The following is a 19,930-nucleotide window of genomic DNA, read 5'->3' as shown; positions in this document are numbered from 1 at the left end:
TTATCTCTTTCTCTGTGCAGCTGACTAAGGTCGCTTTTGGGGCTTTGTGCCTAGGCATTCATGGCACCAGAGCAGCTGGTTGGGGTAGTCAGTCATGCCCGCCATCAGACACATCCCTGTAGTAAGGTAATCAGAGCTGGACCCCCATCCTCCCAGGGGGTCCTGTGCCTTTCTGGGTCATGTTTTTAGCTCCTCAGTAGCCAGCAAGTGGTACAGGCTCTGGGCCAGACTGCCTGGGTTCAGATGCCACCTCTGTGGCTGTGGACAAGTTCTTCAGTCTCTTTGTGCCTCAGTCTCCCCATCTACAGCAGGGACAACAGGAGCAACGCTTTGGAAGATTCAGTGAAAGAAAGAATCCACTTAAGTCTTACCCAGTGAAGCCTTAGTAGAAGGTCATTGCTGTCATTAGATTTGTATTATATTTATTCTTTTTTTTATGTGTGTATGTGTGTGTGTGTGTGTGTGTGTGTGTGCGCAGGTGCAGCACTCTGGCATGTGTGTACTGAAGCCAGAGAAGGAGTTTGGGTGTCCTTCACCTTATCCGCCCTGAGCTGGCTCACTAAACGTAGAGGCAGGCTGACAGCCAGTGCTGGGGTTACAGGTTCATATGAGCGTACTTAGATTTTTTTACATAGGTACTAGGATCTGAACTCAGGTCCTTCCGCATGTGCACACAAGGCCTTATGCACTAAACCACCTCTTCAGCCCGTTACTGTTAACAGTGTCAGCTAAGGCAAGCTAGTGAGGTACCAAGGCTGGTGCTGTTTGACCCCCACTGCTCCTCCTGAGGCTTGTCTTTCCATTCCTGTTTTAGGGCCCCCTCCCCCACCTTTCATGGAGGAGGGCCTTGCTCAGCCCTTCCTGCCCCTCCTGTGCCAGCAATGCTCCATACACAGCGTAACTGCAGGGCGACCCATGTCTCCACCCCAAGTTCCATTGGTCCATGCATGGCATCTTTCTCAAAACCTCCATGTTTGCACCACAGGGAAGCTCTCTTTCCCACTCTGGTTCCAGGCAGAGGGTGCTGAGGGATCATGGGAATCTGGATGACCAGGTTTGGGGGGGGCGTGGCCCAGATGAAAGCAGGGCCTGGCCTGTCAGAACAAGTAAGCCCACAGCCACCCAAAGGAGGATGTGTCCACACTGACAGCCCTAAGTCTGTGGCTCTGAGCCCCACTGGGGCCCAGGATCTGGGGTAGCACTTCATGAAAACACCCCAGTGGAGGTGGGGAGTCAGGGCAGCCAAGGTAGGTGTAGGCTGCTGGGTTGGCTTTAGCTGTACTTCGGTCTTCCCAACAGACTCGGCCGAGGTGGTAGACCAGCTTCCGAGCTTCCAGCCTGACAGGAAGACACGAGAGTCTAGGATTTGGGCATGCTGCTCAGAGGAGGGCTCCGAGGAGGCCCTTGGTGAAGGGCTGACAGTGCTTGTGGGGTCAGGAAGGCCGTGGGGTCTGTTGAAAAGAGAACTCTAGGCAATGCAAAGGAATTGTACTTTTGAAGGCATGCTGACACTAAAAAGTTACTCGTTTATCTGAAATTCAAATTCAGCCGCATGGCCCATATAGCTGTCTTTATTCTTGCTAAATCCAACCTTAATTAACAAGGATTGGCTCAGGAGTCTGGGCATGGGCTCTTCATCTTTCAAGTCACCCCATCCAATACCAACTGAGCACCCCCCCTCTATCCGTCAAATGCACCCACTCACTCAACCGACCTGGTGTGTCCTTCCTATTGCCAGCAGTAGCCACCAACAGAAATCCCAAGGGGCCCTGCTGTACCAGGCCCCACTGCACTGGCTCAGAACCAGCCTCTTTGCCTCCTTAGGAGCTGAGGGAACCCCCTTCTCGGCAGCCCCAGCGTGTTCTCTCCGCAGCTGAAACCATCCCACATCTTCCTCCTCCTCACTGCCAAACTATCTATGGATCTTGGGAGCATAGGGGGCCCTGACCTGTGACCTCTCTTTCTCTCCAGCCCAGTTCCCCTTCCTCAGTCTCGCCACACCAAACAGCTTTCATTTCCCCAGATAGCATCCTTCTCATGTTTGGGCTGGTCTTTTTTTGGAACATCCCCTCTCCCCCGCCCCTCCTCCGATGCCTTTTATTTGTGAAATGGTGGCTACGCAGCCTTAGCATCTCAGCTTGGTCCATCCCCAACTCCCTCTGCCCCTGATCTCCAGTCTGGATGGAGTTTTCTTTCCACTCCCTTCCCCCGATAGCGGAAGTTATTTCCCTGTCTTGCAACTGTCCCTGTCTGGCTCAGCTGCCAGACGGAGAGCGTTTTGGAGACAGGTGCTGTGTCTCGTTTGCCCATTCATCCATCATATAATGGGTTAGCACTTATATTTTGGGCACTGCACTAGTTGCTAAGGATATATAAATGAACAAGTCATCACATTCTAGTGTGGGGGTGTCCTACAAGAAGCAGTTTAGCAAACGGATATAAGATATGACAGCTGGTACCATGTACTGTGAAAAAACATAAAAGAAGGTGAGAAGTGGGGGGCCGAAACCCTGCTTTCATTAGAGACATGCTGGGATGTTGGGCTCGGGGGTGTAGGAGAGAGTCGATGAGCTGACCCGAACTGGTCATTGGTGGGGTCATCTTCCCCAAAGCCATCTTCCCAGGTGGTGAGAGTGAACTTTGGGGGATCCAAGAGTAGGGAGGATGGGAAGGTGAGCATCCTATGAGATTAATCTCGGGTGGTCCTGGGTTCAGCATTCTCAACCTGGAGGAAACAGTTAGGTTAGGTTAGGAGGCTCTGCTCTGTAAGATCAAGCAAAAGGGTTCCGTATCCATCTTCCCAAATCACATGTGAGTCGCCATGAGGGGTAGGGCACAGAACACAAAGGAAGAGCACAGAGCAGCAAGAGGCCACAGGAGACGCTGAAAGAAAGAAAAGCTGCAGTGACAGGATGTGTACATAAGACCAGTAAAGACAGTGTGTGTGTGGGGGGGGGGGTGTGGGGAGAAAGGAGAAGAGGAGGAGAAAGAGGAAGAGGAAGAAGGAGGAAGAAGGGGCAGGGGAGGAGCAACAGCAGCAAAATGGAACCTTCTAGAAATAAAACACAATTCTCTGAAATTCAACTAACCAAACAGGTTTGGGAGTTGGGAGTTGCTTTATAAAGAGACAAGAGACACAATGCGGAAGAGTGACAGAGGCTCAGAGAACAGCATCAGAAAAAACTCACAGTGGAGTCCCAGAAGAGGAAAGTAAAAGGACTGGGACAGACACAGCAGTAAAGAGCTTTCTCGAAGTGACGAAAAGCCGACCCACAGAACCAGGGAGCATGGTGCATCTCAAGGAGGACACCTGAAAAATGAGCCTGCACTTTGCTCATCTGACGGAAACTTCAGAGAAGTTCCGAAGAACTCCAGGCAGAGAAGTGAGGAGAGCAGTCAGTGAGAAAGCACAGTGTGCCGTTTGAGGAGGAGACTGCACTGAGGTCCCCAAAGAGAGGGGAACAGGGCAGTGTCAGCTAGAATTGCCTGCAGCAACAGCCTTTTCATAAACTAAGACACAAAGGAAAGTATGCTCCTTTTAACATTTAAATGTAAATAAAAGCCGAGAGCAAATTAAAGAGATTTCAGAGCACACTTCAGTAAGGAAAGGGATTCCAGAAGATCACCCCAAGTCACAAGAAGAAACAGTGGGCATAGAAAATGGGGGGTGGGGGATGGAGTGGGGTGGCAAGGCCTGTTATACTCATGTGTGTCAAACAGTGTCTTCATTTGTTAAAGACAGACAGATCTGAAATACCAGAGAATAGAATCTAAGTCAAGCGGGGAGAAAAGAGGGCTACAATGGTCAGAGGCTTACAAAGGGTGTCAGCACATTGATATTAATGCCGTGGTTTGCGTACGACTTGTATTCCCTCCCAAAGCTCACATACTAAGAGCCGGGTGCCCTGTGCGGTCTTGACAGGGATTCATACGGTGCCCACGGAAGCCCAGTCAATTCCCTAGAAAGTGGGTTATTTTGTCATTGTCTCGCAATGGCACTCAGACTCGCCATGCAACCCAGGATGGCCTTGAACTTCCCATTCCCCTGCTTTTTCTTCCCTTTCTTCACAGGCAGGAGTGGGCAGGGCACGCGCAGAGGGGTTATGAGATAGAGGAAGCGCCGATCCTCCTCTTTTCTGTTCTGTCTTATCATATGATCTCTTCTGCACACGATCCTGTTATTACCTCAAGGCTGTCACCAGAGGGTGGATCAGTGCAACCACCCAGTTCTGGATTTTTTACCCCCAAACTATGAGCTAAGTGAATCTCCTTGTGTAAAAACAAAACAAAACAAAACAAAAACCAAACAACAACAAAAAAACCGGACTGGTGTATTTTATTATAACTATGGAAAGTGGGCTAATACACCTAGATGTTGCTATTTAAATGTGTATAGCAAGACTTCAAGGGCAACAATTAAAGAAATAGAACTGAAGTATATACATTTTTATTCTGGGGGAGGGAAAAGTGGTATAGGAAAAGAAAATAAATAAAATTCAGTTTAAAAAAAAAAAACTCATTTAGGGCTGGAGGTATGGCTCAGAGGTTAAGAGCACTGGCTGCTCTTCCAGAGGTTCTGAGTTCAATTCCCAGCAACCACATGGTGGCTCACAACCATCTATAATGAGATCTGGTGCCCTCTTCTGGCCCGAAGGCATACATGCAGGCAAAATATTGTATACATAGTAAGTAAATCTTTAAAAATACTTATTACTTTCTGTGTATGGGTTTTGTCAGCATGTTTGTCTGTGCACCACGTGAGTGCTTTGTGTTCATGGGGGCCAGAAGAGGACCTCAGATGTCCCCTAGAACTAGAGAGTTACAGATGGTTCAGCCACTATGTGCGGGTGCTAGGAATTGAATCTGGTCCTTTGCAAGAACAGCAAATACTCTTAACCACTGAGCCTACTCTCCAGCCTAAAGCTCAAATTTTTTTTTAAAGGCAAGGAGAGAAAAGAAAAAAAAAGTGAGACTAACAGAAAATAATATTCAAAAACCTCAAAAATTAAAACCAGGCCCCGTCTAGCGGCACATGCCTTTGATCCCAGCGCTGGCAGTAGGAGGTGGTTCTCTGTGAGTTCTAGGCCAGCCTGGTCTACATGATAAGTTGCAGCATAGCCAGGGATGCATAGTAAGACCCTGTTTCAGAAACAATACTCACACAAAACTTCTCAAACAACCAAATATACACAAAGGGGGGGGAGGAGAAAGAAAAAAAAAAGAAAGAAAGAAAGGAAGGAAGGAAGAAAAAACAAAACCAAAAAAACCCAGAAGGGCTTGCAGGTACTAGAAGCAAATTAGCATATTCATTAATTTTAAAGCCAATGAAAAGCCCTGGCACAGTGCTCATCCCAGCTACTTTACTCCCAGGATCCCAGCAGGATGCCTCGTGGTCTCAAGACTGGCCTTAACTGCACTGTTGTGAGTGCAGAATGTAGGCCACAGCCCATCTGCCCATGAAAGTGGGTGTGGCCAGACAAGCTGTGCCTACCACAAAGGGTCTAAGAGGAAACAGTTCTGGAGGACACAGCCCAATGCCCTTTAAACCAAGAAGTATCTGTGAAACACACCCACACACACTGTGCTAAGTGAGTTACTCAGGCAAAGCCCGGCAGCAGGACAGCATTCTGGGTGGCAGAGGGGGAGCCCCAGGAATTTGTGGTCTATTGGCTGGTGGAAGTGGATGTTGCTGCTTTCCTTTTCTTCTTGCCCCCACCCTTCCCCTCCCTCTTTTCTTTGTTCCTCGTGCCTCTCAGGATCCGTGTGCATGGTGTACAAGCATGAGATTCCCAGCCCTTCCTTCACCAAGTTTTCAAAAAATGATAAGAGATAGTATGGAACAAAAATTTGCTATGTTTTAAAAAAGGATTATTACAGCCAGGCGTGGTGGCTCATGCCTTTAATCCCAGCACTCCAGAGGCAGAGGCAAGTGACTCGTTGTGAGTTCGAGGCCAGGCTGGTCTACAAAGTGAGTCCAGGACAGCCAAGGCTACACAAAATAACACTGCCTCGAAAAACCAAAAAAAACAAAAAAAAGGATTATTATTATTTTCAATTATCTAAATATACGTGTGGGCATATGCGTGTGAGTGCAGTTGCCTGAAGGAGGCCAGAAGAGGGCATCAGACCCTCTGGAGCTGGAGTTATGGGGGTTGTAAGCTGTCTAACATGCACGCTGGGAATCAAATTCAGGTGCCTTGAAAGAGCAGCCATCACTCTTAACTGCTGGGTCGTCTTTCTAGCCCTGGACATCTCTACTTTTGAGAATTCCAGTCTTTCTTCCTTTGTGCTCTACTTTCTCCCCTCAAAGAAAAGACTTTCTATGTATCAATGTATCTACAGATATTTCATCTGCTCATTTGTTTTTCACAAGAGACTTAATCTGTATCGAGTAACTCACAGGAGGAAACGGAAGCACAAAGGGAAGGCACAGTGGCTTTCCCCAAGGTCACAGCTTCTTAGTGTTGATGCAGAGATCCAAGCCGTTGCTTATTGCGATGGTGAGGGTGGGAGGGAGCCCCCAGAACCCTGATCTCCATGGAGGTTGCCCATTTGTACTCACACCAAGATAACTAGAAGGTTCTCAATGATACTGCAGGGGTCAGAAAGGTGAAGGCATGGATCCTAGCCAGGCTGGGCTCAAATTTAGGCTGTCACCTGCTTGCCTTGGCTTGGCAAGCCTCTGGGCCTCTCGGGGACTTTGTTTTTATAGCTGCATCCAGGTTGATGTTTCGGATGGTGTGAAAGAGCAGAGAGAGAAAGGTGTGAGGGTGCTGGCCCACTGCCCCTTGTGGTAAGCCTTTGGATTTGTTATTTTAAACTGTCAGGTACCTGCCTCTGTCATCAGGGCACTCACTCCAGGCATCTTCTAACAGCTTTTAGCCAAGAGGGGGTCTTTCGAGGGAACAATGAGATCAGTGCCTTGTACCATACAACTGCAGCACACTGTCTCAGAGCCTTAGGTAGAGCATCAGTACAGCATCAATCTCTTCCACTGCTCCATAACCAGCTTCCACCTGGCTGAGCCACTCCAGGCTTGCCAAGTCAGGCACTGCAGTGGCCATTCCCAGAGTGACCACCAGGGGGTAGTATTGGCCGTTCCTGCCTTTCTCCCTGTCCCAGCAGCTGCTTAGGACAAAGGAGAGAGGCACAGCATTGCTGCGGCCAGGTGAGGACTCTCCAGCTAGAGTGTACTTGGGGTTCAGCCTTGATCTAATTTCTGCTAAAGAAGAAAAGTGGCTATCCGTTTGTTCTGACCCCTGCCCATGCCTTTGTCCATTCACTCATCTGTCTGTCCGTCCATTACTCCGTTATTTCCTGTTTGCTCAGCCGCCCCCTGATTTGTCTATCCATTTATTATCTTCCACTTATTATCCATCTCCCCTCCATCTGTCTGTCCACCCTAATGTGTGCCATCTGTCTGTCCATCATATGGTTTTACATTCACATCCGTTAATCCATCACACCCCTGTCCAACTGTCATCTTTATCGCCCGCTGAGCCAGGCCTTGTTCAGCCGTAGGGTGCCCATGATGGAAGGAGACCTGGAAATCAGGGTGGTGAGAGGTCTCGGATGGTAGAATTTGGGCAGTAGGAGAAACTGAAGGTCTTCGTCTAAGGCGTTCCTTATTCCATGTCAAGAAGTGCATTCCGGCAGTGAGTGGAGACCGTAGAAGGGCTACAGGCAGCAGTAACTGTCCTTGATTGACTTTGAGTAGACAGGAGATGCTCGTGCCTCCCAGCCCCCACATGCTGACCTTGAGGGAAGATGGCAGTCATGGGTAGGATCAAGGTTTAAATGCGTATGTGGGATGGCCCATGAGCTGATGGGGTCTGTGCTGGCTAGTCTTATGTCAACTTGACACACAAACCAGAAGTATCTGAAGGGAAGAAACTTCAATTCAGAAATTGCTTCCGTAAGATCCAGCTCTAAGGGGTCGGTCCAATCCCGGGGTCCACTTCTTCCCTTGGGATCGTCCAGGCCCCTGAGCATGCAGGCACCCGCTGGAAGGAACGAAGCTTACTGGGCAGGTGGGTCTGAGGGTCCCAGTCCCGCGGTGAGTGCCAGAGGGGAGAAAGCCTTCTCCGAAACAGCGCGCTTTAAGTGTTAATGGTCCTTTTAGCTCAGAGCTCTCCCAACGACGCAGTAACAGCTTGTAGACGATTGGGGTGAACAAGGGCTATATGAACTTGGGAAGTGCGAAGGGATTTTCAGAGTGGATGCATATCCCTGGCTGGGGCTGGGGCGCTGTGGGTGCTTTATTTGCACGAGGAGGCTATGTGACTACCTCATTATTGTGAGGTGAGGGCGGAGGTGGTCCTGGTCCTGGTCCTGCGTTGGGGCATGCCGCCACAGAACAAGGAGGGGGAAGTGATCCTTACTCCTGCCGGTCTCAGGATTGAGATTTTTCGGGGTTTCAACACATCTTGATCTCACTCTAGCTCCATGTCCGTTTCCTGCTGGCACAGTTCATGTGCCCCGCAGTAAGGCATTTTCTTTTTTTGTCTGTTTGGTTTTCTGAGACAGGGTTTCTCTGAGTAGCCCCGGCTGTTCTGGAACTCTCTCTGTAGACAAGGCTGTCCTCCAACTCACAGAGATCCTCCCTCTGCCTCCCGAGTGCTGCCACTGCCATCTACTAGGCATTTTCTTAATTAGTAATTGATGGGGGCGGGGCGGGGCGGGCCCAACCCACCTGTGGCTGGTGGTGCTGGCTTCTATAAGAACGCAGGCCCTAAAGCAGCAGCCCTCCATGGCCTCCGTCCCTGGTTCCTAGCCTGTTTGACTTTCTTCAGTGAAAGTGGAAGCCAAATAAACCCTTTTCTCTCCAGCTTGGTTTTTTTTTTTTTTTTTTTTTTTTTTTGGTCGTGGTGTTTCATCACAGCAATAGAAATCCTATCTAAGACAAGTTGAAACCAGAGCCATGGGGTATTGCTGTGACAGACCTGACCACGTTTTGGGGAGTGCTGTGGAAAAACTTTGGAACTTTGAGCAAGAAAGGCCATTGAGCGCTGAGAGCTCAGTGGGATGTTCTGTGGGAGCCTTGGAGGATAAGAGTGTTGAGGGCCAGGTAAGAGGATGGCGGCCTGGCTTGTGAAGTCTCAGAAGGAAGTTCAAAACCCTGCCAGGGCCATTTGCTATTTTGAGTTGAGATTCTGTCGTTCTGATCAGCTGGGGCCTGAAAAGGCAGCCGTGACTGAGGAGAAATTAACACCACTTCTGGGAAGTGTTTCCTCAGGCTCAGCATACGGAAGCTGTGTTCCAGAAGTGGCCAAGGTTGTACCTCAAGCTAACACTGACTGCTCTGGCACTGACTGAGTTTAAGACTCACCCAGGTGATACTGGTTTTGAAGGCATGAAGGGGTCATGGAGAGCAGCTGAGGCCTGGCACTGTGAGAGACCCAGAGAGGCCATTGGTGAAGGTGCAGCCTCAGTGGCAGTTGAGGGCCCAGGAATGAAGAGGTCATGAAGAGAAGTTGAGGCTTGGAACGAGGAAGAGAGGACAGGAGAGGCTACTGGCGAAAGTGCAGCTCAGCTGCAGCAGAAGACCCCAGCTTTTTGGAGACGCCAGTACCATGGGATGATCACTAAGAACAGCAGCAGCGGTGGAGGCAGCTGGAGCCTAGAAAACAAGCTGTGTGTACCACAGAGGGCAGAGCTGAGGAAGTGACCCCAGTCCTTTTCAAGGAGACAAGAAGATCCTGAGTGAGTCCCAGATAATTGGGTGGTGAGTTTGTTTGTTTGTTTATTTACTTATTTATTTTCGGGACAGGGTTTCTCTGTGTTATCTTGGCTGTCTTGAACTTGTTTTATAGACCAGGCTGGCCTCAAAATGACAGTGATCTGCCTGCCTCTGCCTCCTGGGTGCTGGGATTAAAGGTGTGCGCCACCACGCCCGGCTACGGTGAGTTATTTATACTGTGAGACTTTGGATTTGCTTTATTCAGATTGTGACTGGGCCCTGGTTCTTCCTTCTTGAAGGTATTCAATTTCATTTTGATTTTTACACGAACTCAACAGTGATCTGCCTGTCTCTGTCTCCCCCAGTGCTGGGATTACAGGTGTGTGCACCACCGCATCTGGCTGAGTTATTTATGTTTTAATGTGGGATCTTGGGGGAGGAATAAGAAAGGAAAGGTGTGGCTTAGTAGTGATGTTTGTGTGTCAAATTGACAAGGGGTCAGTTGTGCTGGCAAATCGTATGCCAAAGTGACACACAAACGAGAGTTATCTGAAAAGAGGGCACCTCAATTGAGAAAATGCCTTCATAAGGTCAGGCTGTAAAATCAGTGATTGATGGGTGAAGGCTCAGCCCATTGTGAGTGTTTCCATCCCCGAGCTTATGGTCCTGGATTCTATGGGAAAGCAGAATTCTATGAGCAAGCCAGGGGAAGCAAGCCAGTAGTAAGCCGCCGCCCACCCCTCTCACCCCCCCCCCCCCGCCCTGTGCACCCCATGGCCTCTGCTTCAGCCCCTGTCTCTAGGATCCTGCCCGGTTTGAGTTCCTGTCCTGACTTCCTTCAGCGATAAACAGTGATGGGGAACTGTAAGCCAAATAAGTCCTTTCCTCTCCAACTTGCTTTTTGGGCATGGTGTTTCGTTGAAACAATATAAACTCTAACTAAGACAAGGTCCTGAGGGAGGGAGGGAGGGAGAGAGGGAGGGAGGGAGAGAAGGAGAGGGGGAGAGGGAAAGGGAGAGGGGGAGAGAGACGGGGTGTGTGTGAACAGGTGGTGTGTATAGTGCTCTTTTTCTTCAGGGTAAACAATGACTATATATATACATACATACATATATGTATATATATGTATATATACATACACACATATATATGTATGTATATGTACATATATATATAAGAGAACTTCAGGAGCCCCTTGGCCAGCCAGAGCCTTGGCACCAGTCTCCTACTTTAGAAGGGTTTCCCCTCAGAGACCTTCATGCCAATTTTATGCCCAAAGGAAGAGGTGACATGAACAGGGTTGGCTCTTGGTGGAAAGTCCCTGATAGGGGCTCCGGAGAGGTGGTTGACTGGCGGTTTTAGGTTTGTACCCTAAAAAGCCTGACTCAGCCCAGAGCTATGGTGTCCTCAACCCTCTTTGTCATGACACAACTGGAGTGAGATCTCCATGGTAGGATGCTAGGATGCCGAGCCACACCCCTGAACGAGGCCAGGGACTCAGACAAAGCAGGTTAGTTGCACAGAAGCGCCACGGAGGCAGGGGCTTTTTCTCTAGGTTCACTACAGTAAAACACAGGACAGGAGATGTGTGTGTCCCCTGTGAGGCTGTGCCACTGGCTGAGACAGACATGAGGGCAGAAGTCGGCGTGATAAGTGATGGGGTGGGCGGACAGGAAAGAAAGCCACGACTAGGTCATTTGTGTCATTTTAACACTGGGGCAATGAAGAGGAGAAGTCAATGGCCTGTTACTCGGCCTCACGCTTGCAGCCTGTGATGCCCTCACCCTCCTACAAACACCACTGAACTCTGGATGCTGAGAACCCCAGCCCGAGCTGTGCCTTGTGAGGTCCAGTAAGAAAGGACGTGGGAATGACACCTTGGACCCCTCAGCCACAGTCATTGTGGGGACAGGCTCTGGCAGAGGTCACCTGGCTACCACCGGGGCAGGAGTTATAGCATCTGCGCTGACCTGCCGCCATGCAGGGGACTGCATTGGAACCCAACGACTTGGAACCAGAGCCAAACAAATGCCACTAAGGAGTATGGGGCCAGGACATAGAGATATAGTCTCAGGACAGGACAGCCAGTCCAGGCAGCAGGATCCCACAGGCAGAGTAACTCTGGTGGCAGCTTGGATGGAAGACTGGTCCTTCCTCGGAGCACTCTGTGGATGCACTTTTGACTCTAATTGGCAAACAATAGAGATAGGGGGGGACCTGGTGCCACAGGAGCTGTAGAGTCTGGCCTTTCAGCAGACACAAAAGGTTCCCAACTCTGCCCCTGTCCCCATGGCCCCCAGGTTGCCAGGTTCTCATTTGGACTTCATTAGCAGTTCACATGGATGTTGAGATGGCTCAGCAGGGAGAGGTGCTTTCTGTGCAAGTCTGGGCCGCGGAACCCATGTAAAGGCGGGAGGCAGGAACTGACTCTGACCTCCACATGCGTGCTGGGGGATATCCTGAACACCCCATGCCCCCACACGTCATGCTCACAACACACACAATAGTCATAGTAGAAATTTAAAAGTAATGGCAAAACACAGACCCCCAAAGCCACCACAGGGAGAAGCACAGTGTCTGTGAATGCTTCAGCTGGGGCCCTTCCAGACAGTCAAGACCAGCCAATCTGTGCGAAAACATGGGCAGGTGACTGGATCTCGCAAAACAAGTAAGAAGGAGTCTAGATGGGGACTAGCAAGCAGAGCCACCTCAGTCTAAGCACTGCTCACTCCCAGAGGAGCCATTTCCACCTGGGCAAATGTTGACACTTCTCTGGTGTGCTACCCACTCGGACCACAGTACTCATAACAGCTAGAATAGAAGGGTCCGCCAAGTGTATTTAGATTTGTGTGTGTGTGTGTGTGTGTGTGTGTGTGTGTGTGTGTGTGTGTAAGTTTTACTTCTTTATTATTATCTATGCAGGGCTCTGCCTGCATGTACACCTGCAGGCCGGAAGAGGGCATCAGATTCACACTATAGATGGTTGTGAGGCACCCTGTGGTGGCTAGGAACTGAACTCAGGACCTCTGGCAGAGCAGTCAGTGCTCTTAACCTCTGAGGCATCTCTCCAGCCCGGCAAGTGTACTTAGGATAGGGAGAAAAGAAGTACAATTTAAAGAGCTCTGAATGGCCCAAAGTTTCTGCCTCTTTTGTAGGAAAGAAAATCTGAACATGAGCAAGCATTTTATTTAAATATTGAGAAAGGAAAACACTTTAGCAGTTAACCATCAATCGTTTAGGAAGGGTATCTCTAGGGGGCTGGAGGTGGCTCTGTGGCCAAGGGCACTTGCTATTCACCCAGAAGATCTGAGTTTAGTTTCTCAGATTCATGTTGGGCCCCTCACAACTGCCCATAACTCCAGCTCCAGGGCCTCTGCCATCCTCTTCCGGCTTTTGTGGGATCCCACATTCACATGGCATATACATTCATACAGACACACATGCACACAAATTTTTAGAAAATTAAAAACTATTGGGAGGCAGAGGCAGACAGATCTCTGTGAGTTTGAAGCCAGCCTAGTTTACAAAACGAGTCCAGGACAGCCAAGGCTAACAACTGAGAGATCCTGTCTTGAAAAACAAAACAAAACAAATATTTAAAAATTAAAACACACACACACACACACACACACACACACACACACACACACAAAAGAAATAAGAAACAACAATAACACAAATGGACCTGTAGGGAGGAATCAAAAGTCAACTTTGGATTCCTAAGTTCTTTTCATGACTTGCTGTCCCTGGGTGGAAAAGAATGTTGCTTTGAAGGCTCTCTCAATTCAGTTAGCCTCAGATATTGGCCTGCCTTTTATATCCTGGTGTTGTCACCAAGTGTCCCAAGACCATCCCTTCTGAAAAAAGAAATTGGTATCCAGGGTCCTCACTGTCTGGGCTGCAGCTGAAGATTGGGTTTATGGTCCCTGTGCTCCAGCTGAGGTTGCTTGAACTTGCTCTGTAGACCCGGCTGGCCTTGAACTCACGGAGACTCTGCCTGCCTCTGCCTCCCAAGTGCTTGGAGTTGTTTAAGAATATGCAGGACATACATACATACATACATACATAGATATAATTCAACAAAAATAACCAACAAACCATGTGTCAGCACCACCCTTGGGAAGAAAGGGAGCTTGAGGGCCACTCCAGCAGGCTCTGTACCCTGCCCTAGAGTGGAGCTTTGTCCTGGCCTTCAGAAAAGTCCCCTTGGTTTTACATTAACTTTGCCTCCTGTGTCTACATTCCTAAACCATGCAGTATGATTTTGCCTGCTTGAGCAGTCTCCCTCCCTCTCTCCCTCCCTCCCTCCCTCCCTGCTGTACTGGGGATTGAGCTCAGGGCCTTGTGCACACTAGGAAGGGCTAACACTTGGCCGTATCCCCAGTCCTCTTTAGGAAATTTCTTCCTTTGAGGTCCTCTCTTCCCAGATGTTTCAAGTTGACAACCAAGCTCAGCCACCATACAGACAGGCCGACACCTTAAAACGCACGAGCATGTGAGTTCTCTAAGGGCTTTTCATGTACTCAGAATATGCTGATGGGTGATGAGGCTGATTTTTATCTTCCCAGTTTTTGTTTTTGTTTTTGTTATTTTGGTTTTTCGAGACAGGGTTTCTCTGGGTAGCCTTGGCTGTCCTAGACTCACTTTGTAGACCAGGCTGGCCTCGAACTCATAGTCATCTGCCTGCCTCCGGCCTCCCGAGTGCTGGGATTAAAGGTGTGTGCCACCATGCCTGGCTTTATCTTCCCAGTTTTTGTTTTTGTTTTTGTTATTTTGGTTTTTCGAGACAGGGTTTCTCTGGGTAGCCTTGGCTGTCCTAGACTCACTTTGTAGACCAGGCTGGCCTCGAACTCATAGTCATCCGCCTGCCTCCGGCCTCCCGAGTGCTGGGATTAAAGGTGTGTGCCACCATGCCTGGCTTTATCGTCCCAGTTTTTGATGGTGGTGTTTTCCTTTCCTTACTGCTCAGCTTAGACCTCAGAACAGCAACGTGTATGCGTTTGCATGTGCTTGCTTGCGTGCCTCTTGGTGCTGGGGATGAAACCCAGGGCCTTCCCCGTGCTGAGCATGCGCTCTACCTCCCCGCTACACCCCAGCTCCTGGGAAGATGTACATCTGTGGTGACAGTAGACTTCCTTATCTCACTGCCGATCTCAAGGGAAAGTTCTTGACAGTTTCACCTGAAAGCATAATGTTTGATGAGGTTTTTTTTGTTGTTGTTATTTTCATTAAAAAAATCAGATTTAGGAAGTGCCCTCTGCTTCTGATTTGCTAATTTTTTTTTTTTTTATCTTGAGTGGGTTGGGTATGATAGTTTTTTTTTCCCCTTTTCTTTTCTTCTTTGTTTGTTTTGGCTTTTAGAGATATGGTTTCTCTGTGTAACCCTATCTGTTCTGGAACTTGCTCTGTAGACCAGGCTGGCTTCAAACCCAGAGATCCACCTGCCTCTGCCTCCCAAGTGCTGGCATTAAAGGTGTGCACCACTGCCGGTTACAATGAATAACCCCAGCACTTAAGAAACTGAGGCAGAATTGTGAGTTCAAGTTCAATTGGTGGCTGCATAATAAGGTCCAGTCTCAGCAAACCCTAAAAAATAAAAAGCATAAATAGACATCAAATGTCAAGCCACACCTCTCTTGGATCTATTGTAATAATTATTTGAATTTCCAGCTTTGATCTGCTCCTGCCGTGGCCACAGTCATTTTCCTGTCTTGCATTGGTTGAATGAAACTCAATGAGACATTGTTTTTCCATCAGAACTAGAGTTAGTTTGCTAGTATTTTGTTAACTTTTACATCAGAGGGAAAAAGTGGGAGGGAAGAAGAAGAAGAGGAAGAGGAAGAAGAGGAAGAAGGAGAAGAAGAAAGGGGGGAGGAAACACTATATATTTTTTTTCTTGCTTGCTGTTGAGTTTGAGGGTCCAGGTTATATCTACCGTGAGTCTTCACTAGGGCTTGGAGCGCCATGGAGCTCTTAGTTCTCCTGGGAAAGCCGTGTAGAGCTGCTGGTGAAGCTGCCTGCACTGGACTTTGCGTTGTGGGAAGATCGGTGAATTCAGTTACAAGTTCTTCCGTGTATAGGACCTTTCACGGGTTCTAGCTCTTCTTTAAAAGCCTTTAATGCCATTTTATTTACTTATTTAGTGTGTGTCTGTGTTTGTGAGTGGCGTGGGCACCTGTACCACAGCATGTGTGTGGAGGTCAGAGGATGGCTTCGGGTAGTCAGTTCTCTTTTTCACTTTGTGGGTTTGAGGGACCAAAGTCAGGCTTAGTAGCAAGCACCTTTACCTGCTGAGCCATCTCACCGGGGCCCTAGTTGTTTTAAACTGATTTCTATCTTGATGATATCATGCCAGAGGAACCATATGGATAAGCAAAGTCCTTGGAAACCTATTGAGATTTACTTTATAATCAGAAATATGAGCCATGTTTATAAATGTGCCAGGAGTACTTAAAAACACATATCTTCAAATTGTGTCCTCTGGTTTGTGTTATTCATTCTGTTTAGTTTGTCGAGTCCTTCAGTTCTTCTATAGCACTTTACATCCTTTTTTTTAAATTTAAGATTTATTTATTTATTATTATGTATACAGTGTTCTGCCTGCATATACACCTGCATGCCAGAAGAGGGCACCAGATCTCATTATAGATGGTTGTGAGCCACCATGTGGTTGCTCGGAATTGAACTCAGGACCTCTGGAAGAGCAGTCAGTGCTCTTAACCTCTGAGCCATCTCTCCAGCCCAGCACTTTGTATTCTTTCTAACAAATTGAAAAGGTGTCTTAAAAATCTATCATATGTATTGATTTTGTCATATAGCCATATTAATTTTTGCTTTATGCATTTCAGGCTCATAATATGAGTACAAATCTAGTATTCTTATGTCCTTTTAGTAAAATTAACCTTTACGATTATCTCTGTCTCTGGTAGTGTTTTTTGCCTAGTGTCTCTTCTCAATAGAAATACCTATATCTTTCTAGAGATTGGATTATTTACTTTTTATTTATGTGTATGTGTGCATGTTTCTGGTGCCCACAGAGGCCCAAGAAAAGGTATCAGATCTCCTGGAGCTGGAGTTACGGGTGCTTGTGAGCTGGGAACCCAACCTGGGCTCTCTGGAAGGGCTTCAAGTGCTCTTATCCACTGAGCCATCTCTCCAGTCCATCATTTCTCTCTCTCTCTCTCCCTCCCTCTCTCTCTCCCTCCCTCCCTCTCTCTCTCTCTTTCCCTCCCTCCCTCTCTCTCTCTTCCTCCCTCTCTCTCTTTCTCCCTCTCTCTCTCTCTCCCTCCCTCCCTCTCTCCCTCCCTCCCTCTCTCTCTCTCTCTCTTCCTCCCTCTCTCCCTCCCTCCCTCCCTCTCTCTCTCTCTCTTCCTCCCTCTCTCTCTCTCCCCCCTCTCTCTCTCCTAGTATTTATATAATCTAGCTTTAATTTCTTGTCTCTTTTTATGTTTTAGAACTCTCTGTCTCTTTTTGCAATTGTTTCCATCCAATCAGAACTAAGTTTTCTTCAACTGGAGCATTGGGTCCATTTATATTTTATATAAACTTAAATATAAACTGTGCTTGACATAAATACTTAAAATGAACCCTATTACCTTACATTGTATTAGGAATCTCACTCTATTCTTGTCCTCTAAAAGTTATTTGTGTGTGGTTTTTTCATTGTATTTGCTTTTTCTTTTGTTTTTTTTTTTTTTTAATAGGGTTTCTCTGTGTTATCTTGGCTGTCCTGAACTCGCTTCGCAGACCAGGCTGGCCTCGAACTCATAGTGATCCTCCTGCCTCTGCCTCCCAAGTGCTGGGATTAAAGGCATACTCCACTATGCCTGACTGTATTTGCTTTTTAAATTTGAATGTCAACTCTATCTCTAGCCCTTTACTACAACTTTTCTGTCTAAAGTGCTAGGTGATAAACATTCCAGCTTTTGTGGCTCTTGGAGTCTGGGGTATGTTTAATGACTCCCCCCGCTCCCCCCTCCTTGCTGGCCCTGGGCTTGACTTCTGTCTGCTCATCTAGAAAATGCCTGCACCTAATCCCATGTTCTTATCTATAGGTGTCCTTGCACTAAGGTGGCTTCATTAAGATCTCTCGTCAGGCTCAGTGTTTGGCTCCTCCTAGCTCTTCAGCATCTTTTCTGAGTCCAGCAGAGGAAGGAGGCCCCTCATTTCCAGAAATGGAAATCTTGCAGTTTGTTTAACATTCCTGGAGCCTGAGGCTCCAAAAGGATACATTCATTAAAGGGGCCATCCTGTGTTGCATTCCATAAATCATGTCACTGTAACACTGCTGTCAACCTGCATTGAGCCTCTGGCTTGTTGCCACACATCCATGCACCATGGCCAGCATTCTACGCCGCCTGAGGCAGAAGGTCTGCTTGGAAGTGAGTTTGCATGGCAGGTGGGAAGCTGAGGAGGATCCTGGGGAGGCAAGATGGTGGATCACATGACCGCTCCTTTATCTGCTTGTCCCCTGACTGACTGCTCTCAGGTGCCTCCCGTCCCATGGTGTATACATTGAGCGCAGAGTGTTGATGGGATCTGAGCTGGAACATAGAAGTCAGGTCCGTCTGGTGGGAATCCCAGCTTCCCTGTTTGTTGGCAGCGTGACCTGGCACCTTCTATGCTGCCTTGTCTAGCTCTGCATCAAAGAAATGACCATAGCAGGAGCTAGCTCAGAAAACTGACTGGATAACTTGAAAGGTGGTTCCTCTTAAGGGGGGGTGCTGCTGTGGAGTTAGTATTACAAAACTTGTTTTTAAAAAAAGATGTTATAGGCTCTAGAGAATTGGCTTGGTGGTTAAGAACGGTTAAGAGTTAAGGCTGCTCTTCCAGAGGTCCTGAGTTAGCCAAACATCCACTCGATTGCTTACAGCTATCTATAATGGGATCTGATGCCCTTTTCTGACATTCAGGCATACATGCAGATAGAGCACTCATATACATCAATCAATCAATTAAAAAAAAAAGACATACGGTAGATGTCTTGGTGCCCAATGAGGTCAGTGGCTATGTTACCATCGCTCATACTGTTTTTACCTTGCAAGCTTCATCGGAAAGATCAGAAATTGAGATCCGAGAGGGTACAGATTCAGCTAAGGCCACCCAAGGAAGCAAGAGTCCAGGCCTTGAGTTCTGCTCCCGTTGATGCTCTGTAGCTATGGCCTTGTATGTACTGTCCCAAGCCTCTGTTTCCCCATTGGTCAATCAAGAAGGAGGGCTGGTCATGTGTTCTGGAGGGTAAAAGGACCAGAGCCTAAGAGAAAAAACACCCTGATCTTAACTTGACCCCAAGCCCAAAACCAGAGCCAAGACACAGAATCCCACCAATCCCTGAGCACAAAATCCCACCAATCCCTAAGCTTGCCCTAAAATCAGGCCACAAAAACTCCACCAGTTCCAGGCCACCCTGGAAAGCTCTGACACTCGCCCCCCCCCCCCCCACACCAAGAAACCTTATATAAAACCTGCTGGTTGCTTAGTTCTATATGCTGTTTCTTGCCCTAGCAGAGGTAGCTAGCCTCCTGGGTCTTTCTCTTCCAATAAATCTCTTGTGCGAGGTTGTGCGGTGTGACTTTGTGGTGTTCCTCGGCTCCCACTTGCCAGGTTAACCTCGTGGAGCAGAGCTGTAACACTTATACCTTCCCCCCAGCTCTAACTCTATCTGACCCCTGGGGACAGATAACTTGTTAGGTCCTGCTGTAGGGTATGGCTGGATTTCTCTACCCTCTACCCAGGGTCCAGGCTTCCTCTCTTCTGGAAACCCTTCATTATACAATCCAGACATTTTGGTTCCACTGCCCCTTTGCCTCTTTGCTTACCTCCCTGCTCCCCCCCCCCCTCCTTCCTTCCCTCCACCCCCGGCGTGTGCTGTCTCTCCTCCTCCCCCACCACTCCAATAAACCCGCATTTATATAATATCGCCTCATTGCCATTAGCTCATTCCGATATTTAATTGATCAATACTATGATCAGGTCCCAGGTCTGTGGGATCGTGGCTGCCACGGTGGCTCTACAACCTTGCAGGACTGTGGCATGTACAGTGAGTGGGCCATGTGGAGTTGCTGTCCCCAAACCCACACGCTTGAGAAGACTCAGCCTCAACTCTGCCACACCCATAGCACTTTTTTTTTATGTGTTGCTGGCTTGGGTTGGAACTTCTCACAGGGCGTGGACCTGGCACCTTGAGAGTTGTTGCTCCATGGACCTGGGAAACTTCTGTCAGGCACACCTACCTCTCTGGGTTTCTCAGCT

The 19,930-nt window shown here is 48.3% G+C and overlaps 1 long non-coding RNA gene across 2 annotated transcripts in view; it reads right to left on the bottom strand.

Moving 5' to 3' along the window:
* Positions 1 to 2,612: 2,612 nt before the first annotated feature.
* The window catches only part of LOC311582319, a 29,514-nt gene continuing 12,196 nt past the window's right edge, over positions 2,613 to 19,930 (bottom strand). Inside the window, exon 3 of one of the 2 annotated variants that reach the window (XR_014774081.1) lies at positions 2,613 to 2,725. This is a non-coding gene — a long non-coding RNA (uncharacterized lncRNA). Of the gene's footprint in view, positions 2,726 to 13,322; positions 15,266 to 19,930 lie in introns of those variants that run through there. The other variant, XR_014774082.1, reaches the window with a different exon arrangement.

This window comes from Acomys minous, assembly GCF_964271855.1.
Source record: "Acomys minous genome assembly, chromosome: 14".
NCBI classification, from domain to species: Eukaryota; Metazoa; Chordata; class Mammalia; order Rodentia; family Muridae; genus Acomys; species Acomys minous.
This window is presented reverse-complemented; position numbering and strand designations above follow the sequence as displayed.